Source organism: Rhipicephalus microplus, chromosome X (genome assembly GCF_043290135.1).
Source record: "Rhipicephalus microplus isolate Deutch F79 chromosome X, USDA_Rmic, whole genome shotgun sequence".
NCBI lineage: Eukaryota > Metazoa > Arthropoda > Arachnida > Ixodida > Ixodidae > Rhipicephalus > Rhipicephalus microplus.
This window is the reverse complement of record NC_134710.1, coordinates 395,543,244-395,553,569: the sequence shown is the minus strand read 5'-3', so window position 1 is coordinate 395,553,569 and position 10,326 is coordinate 395,543,244.

The window sequence follows — 10,326 nt, the reverse complement described above, 5'->3', positions numbered from 1 at the left end:
GGTCCTCATAATGGCTTCCACGGATGGCACCACGTTGGCTGCCCACGTCACCTTCTACATACTGAGCGTATCCGGGACGCGGCTTCGCAACCTGACGATCACCTGCATCGTGCTTAGCTGCTTCCTATCACTCGTGCTTGAAGAGACCCTGGCTGTGCTGCTCATGACCAGGCTCATCTGGAAGATGGTCGAAGTGCTGCAGCAGGAGAACATTCAGGTGCTGCACCAGCGCGAGCTGTTCCGCAAGACGGTCATGCGCATGCCTGCACTCCGCTCCCGGCCGGAGCTTCAAGAGTCCCTCCTGAGGAGCGTAGAAGACGGTAGTGAGTGCGAAAATTATTTGTATTTCATTCATGCTACCACTAAGGGAATTGGGAGATATGGTTTACAGGAGGACGGGCTGTATTATGGAGTTTCGTACAATACTCACAAGAGGACATTGCGGCACTGAGATCGCTCCGAAACCATTTCAATGGTGGGTTAGTACATTTGTTTGCGTATAGCGTTCATGTTTGTGCCATAGACACATTCGGGGTTTTCTGTATTGTTGTGCTTTGACTTTTGTTTTGGGCAGAAAAATGCCTCGTTGTGATTTTCGTATAAGCTTATTTAAATTGGTTAGCCTCAAAGGGCCAAGGTGGTGAAATTGAACTGTTGAACTTTCTCTGAAATTTCTCTGAACTTCGTCTTGTGACAAAAAGGCCGCAGGTCACATGGCACTGAACGGAGCTGAAATAACAAATCCTACGCAAGTCCATGTCCGATCCATCATTCTCATACTGTCTAAAGCGTCCTGTGCTGCTTCGCTCATATAGACTAGTGCCATATTTTCCTGTAGTCTGCTATTACGAAACTCTATGTTCCGCATTACATGCTGATTATCAAAAGTGCGTATGATGTCAGGGTGATCGCCAGCACGCATCTCCCAACGAAGATACCGGAGACTGCATATGATAATTCCTACGTTACTTGAGTGCAGTTTGTAAATAAATACTCCCACTAACCTGCAAACAAATTCTTTCTACAAAAAGTTTGGCAGTGTTCCCAACTTTTAACACAACGTGTCCTTTAGAGCACAAAACAGCTTACGTACGGTCACTATCATTTTTCATTCTGTAAGATAATTAGCGGAACCTTGACTCCCGGAAACACTCAGTCATCCACTTGAGTAATACACAGGACACTCAGCGCTCACTACCAACTGTTTATTGCTCCTAAATAACCCTCTGATATGTGCACAGAAAAATGCGCAAAGGCAATGATGAACAATGGTGAGCATGTGGGAGGCATTCAACAAGCGATGTGTGTAGCGCCCCCCCAACAAGATAACAAATAAAAAATTGAAAAAAAAACGAAAAACAGATAAACCAGGTAAAACCACTAAACCTTTGCCCTGAGGAAAAAATGTTTGCTGCTGATGTAACAATAAAGACGGCTCGCTGACACTGTTATTCTCATTTCTTTATTAAAAATGCTTCCAACAGCAAACCTGCAGATGAACTCAAGCATTTTCCAAGAACCAGTGCGTCTGTAAATTGTGGATTCATTGATATGTGGGGTTTAACGTCCCAAAACCACCATATGATTATGAGAGACGCCGTAGTGGAAGGCTCCGGAAATTTAGACCACCTGGGGTTCTTTAACGTGCACCTTGATTTGGGCACACGAGCCTACAACATTTCCGCCTCCATCGGAAATACAGCCGCCGTAGCCGGGATTTGATCCCACGACCTGCGGGTCAGCAGCCGAGTACCTTAGCCACTAGACAACCGCGGCGGGGTATCTGTGAATTGTGGTTCACACCTACATGCTGCAGTATATGCCGCGAAATGTGCGTACCTTATTTTTCTTAATCATTGTCGCATGCTCCCCAAGCGAGTCATTTAGGCATCTCTCGGTTATACCGTTGTACACTTTTCCGCAGGATAAATGAATAGAGTATACAACTCCCGTGGAACATTTACCAAAGGGTTTTTCATGTTTTTTCAGGTAACTGCGTCTCTTGCTATTGTAAATGCACGGACTCAACTTGTCTTGCTTTTCTGGTGCCGAAAAGACGAGAGCCCCGCCATGAGGAGCAGCGACCTTCTTAAGGTTATGCGAAAGCTTGTGAAAGTACGGCATCACTTTAGGCTTAGAACCAGATGTATTCGAAGCAGCTCCATTCCTTTATGTTTCATGTAGCATCTTCTGCAATAGTGACTCAGCGAGCTTGTTTAAGACCGACGAAGGCAAGGATTTAGTTCTAGCTGGTTTGTCTGCTGTTTGTGTTTGTTTTTCAAAAATTTTTTCATTTGTCACTTTCTTGGGTGGTGGCGCTATATACATCACCTGCTGAATGATTTCCACATGTGCACCTTTGTTCATTATTTTCTTTGTACATTGTCCTGTACGTATATAGAAGAATAATTTTTGAGAAATAAACAGTTGCTAGTGAGCGCTCAGTGTCGGGCGTGTTACTCGGGTGGACGAGTCAGTGCTTGTGTGAGCATTTGCAGGAGTGAAGGTTTCACTAATCATCTCACAATATGACAAATAACCAACTAGCCTAGCAGCAAGTTTTATTGAATCATCACTTTGAACGCGTTTACTTGGGAGCAGCTGCAGCTGAACAAGGCATTTATTAAGTAACGCTGAGAACTGGTGAAATTGGCAGTGCAGTAGGTTGTACAGCGAACTTTAAATTAAAAATTATTAATAAAAGCAACTAAACAAGCAATATCACAATTCATACAAATAACATGCTATTACCAGTTCTTAATTTCAGAGGAAAGATTCGTGCCAAGCATAATTTATGAATCTGTTGTACCTGTTTGTTTTTTTCCTCAAGGTATGGATTCATCATCAGGCACCGACATGGATTTCACTACTCCTAGAGCAACTTTGTCATTACTTCAGAGTCATGAGAAGCCGTCAACATCGTTTAGGCGACGAGCCTCCAAAACTGACGTCGAACTAGCTCTGTTACCGCGGGGCTCAAACGATATTTTCGACCAGTCGACAGCTATCAGACATGTCAACAGAGACGACATGCACAAAGAGTTGCCCAGGCCCTCTGATGCCAGCTTTTTCACAAACGAAAGTTCTCTGTGTCGGTCTGCCATCACAAATTATGAAAAGAAACGCAAAAAGGACATTAGCACTGAAGGGCGCGTGCTGAGGGGCGCGTCTGCTGTGCCATCCTTTTCTTCGACGCCGCCACCTGTTGTAGGCGCCGCTATTTCGCTCGGGAACGACGCAGACGAGGACTCTAAGGCATGTGACATGGAAAGATATATCTCAAATCACACCGTTACGGAATCTTCGGTCTCTACTGTGAACGACAAAATGCTCAACGACGGCAGTTCACTGGACCAAAAAACATCCGAGGGCACGAGGGATTCTCAGGGAACGGTCTCGCATGGCGCGAAGGAATTGAGTGCTCATCGAAACCACAGGGTGACCTGGAAGCGCGCGTTAGAGAGATTGGGCGAAACTGCTGCGGTAGTGTTCCCACCTCTGCGTTCATTCTTGGATAAGCCCACGCTTGCGGAACTCAGCCCACCGGCACCGGCATTTTGCGAAAGCGCCACCTTGGAGGGCTGCGCTGTGTCGGCGTCCGCCTTGACGCGAGGAGTGGCGCTGAAATCGGCAATGCTGTCTCCCAACCGCATCAGAGCACGCAAGACAACGACGCTACTTGAAGACGGGAAGATTTTTTACCCCGGCCAATCTTCGCCGCCCAAGAAACCCGATTTTGGGAAAAAGAGTACGTCGATTTTTGGCCCATTTTTTTTTGTTTTCTTAGTGTTTTGGTATCAAAACTGAGGTTGGCCTTGAGCGCAGCTTTACGAAAAACACAGCAGAGAGACGCAACGAGCTATACCTCTTGGTATTTCGTGCTATTTTTGTTACCACATCCATTGTTTCAGCAAAACTTCCATTCCTGGCCTTCGAAAAGGCTACAAGAAAAAAAAATGTAGAGGTGAAATCAAAAACAGGCGTTCACACTGCTGTAGCCTTGTGCCAAAGCTTGGCATGACGTCACAGGTCTTTAAAGCATTTAGTCAGATGTAAAGGCTTGTAAGAGTGCACACCGGTAACAAATAGGATTCTAAATTTAACAAAGAGCGCAAAAAGAGATTTGTTTTATTAACAACTTTAGACTTCAATTACAGAACTTACAGTCCGGACTAATTCACCAACAGCAAACTAAAAAAAACTGTTTTGTCTAAAAAAGATACAGCTACTGACAAAAGACACTACAAGACAGCTCTTAAAAACACTTTGCATTTTCACCCTATGATGCTTCAATACAGATGCATAAACTCACAATACCACTCTACTTGTAACTCGTAAAAACTGGTTCAAATATTTATTCTTACCATAAAATATAAATATACTGAAACAAACTAGCTAATGGCGAAGTTCTGCAGGTTTTTTCTTCTGGCCTCAACAAGAGCGTTAAAATTATTACACTGAAGCTCTTCGACCCTCCATACCTATGATTAGTTATTTACATGCCTTTGTGAATGCCTATGCGAATTTTTTACGTTTCGCTATATTTTCGTATGTATGTACACAACTCACGGATTGCAACAGGACACTCGGAGCGTGTTGCCGCCGGTAGATGTGCTGCCGGTCATGGGTGCTCGTGGAACCAAAGTGTTGCATTGAGGTAGTGTGGGATAGCACCCCTACTGAGTAGGATTACTCTTTCCGGTCACTAAAGCGCCGGCATTTAGTTCACAAAATGCACAGTGCCAGCCTGGCACTTTAAGACTCACGCGCTTTCGCATGCCACCCGGACAGGCTTGGTGGAGCGCTCCATTTATATTGTTGCGCGAGCAGCCGATGCTCTCGTTCTGCGCCCTTTGATGATGCGGCAGGCATGCTGCGCTAGTACGACGCAGAATTCACCTACAACAGTACGTCTTGCATGCCTTAGTGGACACGATACACATCTGCATAGAAGCACAGAAAGTTTGCTACGTGGTTTCTGTCATGACAAAAAACAAAGTGAGCCACTAGCTTGCCTTCATGTAACATGGAAACAATATAATGTATTAGTGTCAATGGCGCAAAGTGTGGCTTATTGCAGAAAAAAGTGTCAAAAATCTGGCTCGTTCTTTTTTAGTGGACGGTTCTTCTAAAGTTTACCATAGAAAATAGCTTAAGTATTGGCAGATGGGGGCAAAACAATACATATGTAGGACATTGCTTCAATCCTACACGAAAACAAGCCAGTGCATATGCTACCTTACTTTTTCGTCGTGACAAAAAGCACGACACAATTCGGCGCTTTTTGTGCAGCTATTTATCATGTCCATGAACGCAAGCCAGTTGCAAATTTTTAGCCGAATCACTTATTTTACTTGCGCAGCATCCGTGCCGCATCATCGAAGGGCACAAAACGAGAGCTTCGAGTGAACGCGCCGCAATATAAATGGTGTACATCGTCAAGCCTATTGAGGCGGCATGAGAAAGCGCGCGATTCTTGCAGCGCCATACTGGCAGTCTATGAAATAAATGGCTACATTTTAGCAAACGGAAGGAGTAATGCTGCTCTGTAGGTGTTCTCCCCCTCACTATATACGACAATGCAACACTTCAGTTCCACGATCACCCACAAGCGGCGCCACATTCACCGTCGGTTACACGCTCCGATGTCCTGTTTCAATCCGTGCCTACTGTGCGCATATCACGCAGGCTGATAAGCGTGCCGATCTTCGAATGGGATCTGCAACGCGCGTCAAAACGAACCGCAGATAACAATGATCGCTAATTTCACGCAGATGATCGAGTAATGATACAACTTTGAGAGTATAAGTTATGCTAATATTGAGCCCATTAAAATTGTGTTCTTTTTTCAACAGATATAATGCAAACTCAGTAAAGTAAAATGTAAGGCACGTCTAGGTGAAGCCACTATCAATACCATGGTTAGATTTTGTTGGCGTCATGTTTAATCATCTTTCAATAAGCGCTGGGTAAAGGCTCCTTCAATAATTCGAAATGGCTGAGGAGAATGCACTCTTGGTTTCCAATGTGTGTGTTGAAAAAACTCTTTGGTTCTATACATATGTACGTGAAACATGCTGCATGTACAGTTCATTCGATCGTTTCGAGCTTTGATTGATCCCACTGTCAGCTGATATTCAATGGCAACGTGTGGTCTCGTAACTTGCAGCAATTCCATGAACAGCCAGCATGACTTAAGCATTTTTTTCTTACGTTTGGTTAAGTCAATGCGTTGTTCTCTATTTCAGAAAAGGTGACTGTAGCTGAAGAAGCTCGACAAGAAGTGAGAGAAATATACTTTTGGAAAAAAGAGTAAGCACAAAAATGCCACCCGGCTCAATTTGAGGAATATTGAGTGATATTTGACCAGGTTATCAAAAGTTCATTCCAAAATTATAACGCTTGTGCTTGTAGATATTGCGATTCTTTGGTTTAAGTAGCCATGAACTCACATAATATTGTTTGTACAAAGAAGTATGCAAATACAACTTTTTTATTTTTGGTTTATTTGTTGTAACCATCACAGTGCTTTAAGTTTAACTGGACTTATTTCCACATATTTATCCAGTACATGGCCTAAAATTGTGGAAACTCCGAGACAACTAATAAACGAAGTTTTTTCTTTTATATTTTTATTACCTTACTTGAACACCTTATTTACGTTGGCGAACGGCCTGAACATGTTTTCAAGCAATACGCGCTCACTTATTGATTTTTACTCATAATTTTTACCCTATACAAGCTTGGAACATATACATTGGAGCTTTTCATTTAAAAGACAGGTGTTTTTCACTACACTTAGGTAGGGGATTCCTTATTTACTAATTTATGTAAAATTACTGAGCTGTATGCAGGCTGAAAGATTATTTATTATATATTATCTCAAAGATTATTTATTATATATGAAGTTCACAAGCCAAGATAATTATTATTACCATGTTCAGAAAGAAATGCGATGAAAGCGATGACCTGATTAAAATGACTGTTTTGACTGTCGAGGAATGCAAACGCCATCATGTACACAGCTTTCAAATAATTACTACCTGACTCATATTGCAGGCGGTATCACACGATACACGAGAAACTTCTTCTCAGCGTTGTCGTCACATGCGCTCTGACGTCCATATTGAACCTGACAAGCAATGAAGGAAATCTTGAGTTTTACCATCATTTCAAGAGGTACACCATTGCTATAATTATCCCAGCCCGTTTTTTTTTTTGTCCTCTGCGGGCGTTTCTCTGTTTGCCCAGGATTGTGCACCACCGGTGTATATAGCGCTATAATAAGTTTCATTTTAGCCAGCCGAGTCTTGGATAGAAAAAGATGCTTGTTTTATCATACATTTATTGTTAATTTATTTAGCGTCTATAAAATTCCTGTGTTCGGAGGGTTCTTACATTAGGCATAGCAAGTGGACGAATCAAAGATCGATGAGCTATCAGGCAACACAGAAGGCACTGAATCATAAAATAAGCGAAGACGCATCGCAGTCCTCAATTAGAAAGGCATGAATAAAACGGGAAAAAAGGGGGAAAAGACAAAACGAACACGAATAATCGAATATAAATTCAACCCATGGGGTAATGGGTGCGAGATAAAAACTGCTATCAGTCAACATTCATAAGGCTTGTTAATCACAAAGCACCGAAGTCGATAAACATACTCATCTACAGAAACGTTTCGATGAAAGTGGTACCGGTACCACTGATCGGTAATGTAATCAGGTGAACAATGATTCCGTTCTACACTTCAACGATCCGGGATAAGACTGAGACAGTTGCTACTATAAGAATTACGCTGACAACCCTAACCAGGTGGGGTGAATAGCGGTCATTATTTTAAATGTGGGGTGTAACTTCTCAAAATCACAATATGATTATGAGAGACGCCGTAGTGAAGGTCTCCGGAAATTCGGACCACCTGGGGTTCTTTACTTGCACCCACATCTGAGCACGTGGGCCTACAGTTTTTTCGCCTCAATCGAAAATGCAGCCGCTCCAGCTGGGATTCGATCCCGCGACCTGCGGGTCAGCAGTAGAGTACCTTAGCCACTAGACCACGGCGGCGGCACTAGTGGTTATTAAGACTGGTTTTTGTTTCCATAGGGTTTCATGTATACCTGCGCTTCGCGTCTCTTCGAAGCATTTTTGACTGCACGTAGCAGCGCTGACGTTAAACGGCTCGTGTAGATTGGCCTTGCATAACCGCGCATATGGGCGTAATAAAACGAAGACTAGACGCTCACCGCACAGTACGAGAGAAAACATGTAATGAGATTCTGTGCTTATAGTCAACATACACTTAGAATCAACATTATTAGACAAACGATCACGCAGGACTGTTGGCTCACGCTGCCGCTGCTACATCGTTACCTCATCAAACATTCTCTGCTTCATTGACGTTCTAATATTTCCTTAAAGGCATTTTTTTCGTGTGATCGTGTGAAATGATTGAGTACAGCCTGTTTACTTTAATTCTTACATGACTTGTTTGCCCTATAAACTGACCTTACCTACGGCTCTCTTCTTTCTTTTAGAAATTTCGGCGAAGAATACGCCATTTCGACGATGAGCTGGTGGATGCTGTTGTTGCCTACGGAACTCCTTGCCTTTCTGCTCCACTGGCAGTTCATGTGCATAACATTTCTTCGTCATTTGTACGTACCTGACTTATCTGCGTTACTTTGTAAATGTTTCAGTTGTTCTTTTCATCTTTGGCGCTGGGATATTCGATATAAGGGTGTCGTGGCTCTAGAAAAGTGTTCCGACTGTGAGGCTTCGCGCGTGCATTTCGCTTTGGTAACCCAATCGTAGTCGGTAACAATGGCTTTACAGTGAGACGGCGTTCCTAGTACTGCCAGTGCTTCTCTTTAAAACGTTCGAAAACCACGGCGAGCCAAATGAACGTGACTGAACACATCACGATCTCTTTGTCGCGAAGCAACGCATAACGTGACTGACTGACGAGACGTATTGGGGAAAGGCCATGACGTCTTATTAGGGAGTGTTAGAATAGCACACCGTAAGCCCTGGCGGTGCAATCGCTGTCGCTGCGCATGCGTCGTAACGCGAGTAATGGCCCGCCCGCAGAAAACCTCGCAAAGTGTTGTGTGTAGCTTCCATGCGTTTGGGATTGTGGTCGGGGCGGAAGTCCCTAGACTTTTCCGTAGGGGAAGCAAACGCTAATCTAAAGCTCATATGGCGCCCGTTATGTCGGCAACGCCCGTGGTGCCTGCAAACGTTATTTTAAACTCCCAATTAAAGACGGCTGCGCCAAGCGTAGCACGCACACTATAGCGTAGGCGAGTTCACGTAGCAGAAGCAAAAGCTAATGTCGTGCGGAAAAGGCGGCGTAATGCGCACTTGTTCCTTAGTTTTAAAACGTTGTCAGCCTATAGGTGACTTTATAAGACACCACCAGATGGCGTCGTATATCTGTCTATATTAGGATCACTCGAAGTTAATGGGCCTCTCCCTGGAGCAGGGTAGTGAGAACCTTTTTCCTGGTCAGAACCATACTGGTTCAAGGTCGCCGACTCAGACACTGCAGCTTTCCTTAACTGGTACACAAATGGGAAATATGAATCTAACAGTGAAGCTGTTCTTTTTCGACGCCAAATGGGTGGGCGTGCGCTAAAACCATCGTCCTCATGAGTGCATATGCGCCAAAAAAACCTGGGCAAATCGCCCTACGGTGTGGCCTCTAATAATCGTCGGATCGAGTACAGAGAGCGAGATAAACAAAGAGATAGAGAGATGTAAAGAAAGATATAAAACAGAGAAACAGATGAATTTTTCTCAAAAACAAAGTTCTTCATGTGCTGCGAATCAAAGCCACGTAACATCGATCCTATGGCGTGTCCTGACCACGAGGCTATCCCGACTAGCGAGTGAGGATTGCCAATTCCAGTATACTTGAATAATTTGTAGGGTTTAACTTTCCAAAGCCACCATATGACTATGAGAGACGCCGTAGTGGAGGGCTACGGAGAATTTCTACCACCTGGGGTTATTTGACAGGCACCCAAATCTAAACAAACAGGCCTACAGCATTTTCGCCTCCATCGAAAATGCAGCCGCCTCAGCCGGGATGTCAGCAGCCGAGTACCTTAGCCACTGGAAAACCGCTGCGGTGTGAACCTCATTCGTCTATACTATAGTGTAACAAGGGGGTGGAAGAGGCAAAAGCGTGAGGGAAGTTAAAGCAAGAGGCGAGAAAGTAAAGCGCAGCACCAAAAGACTAACGAAGAGAGAAATGTAAAGATAGAACCTCAGACAGAAAAAGAAACGCACCGAGAGAACACAACGAAAGAGAAATAACGAAGT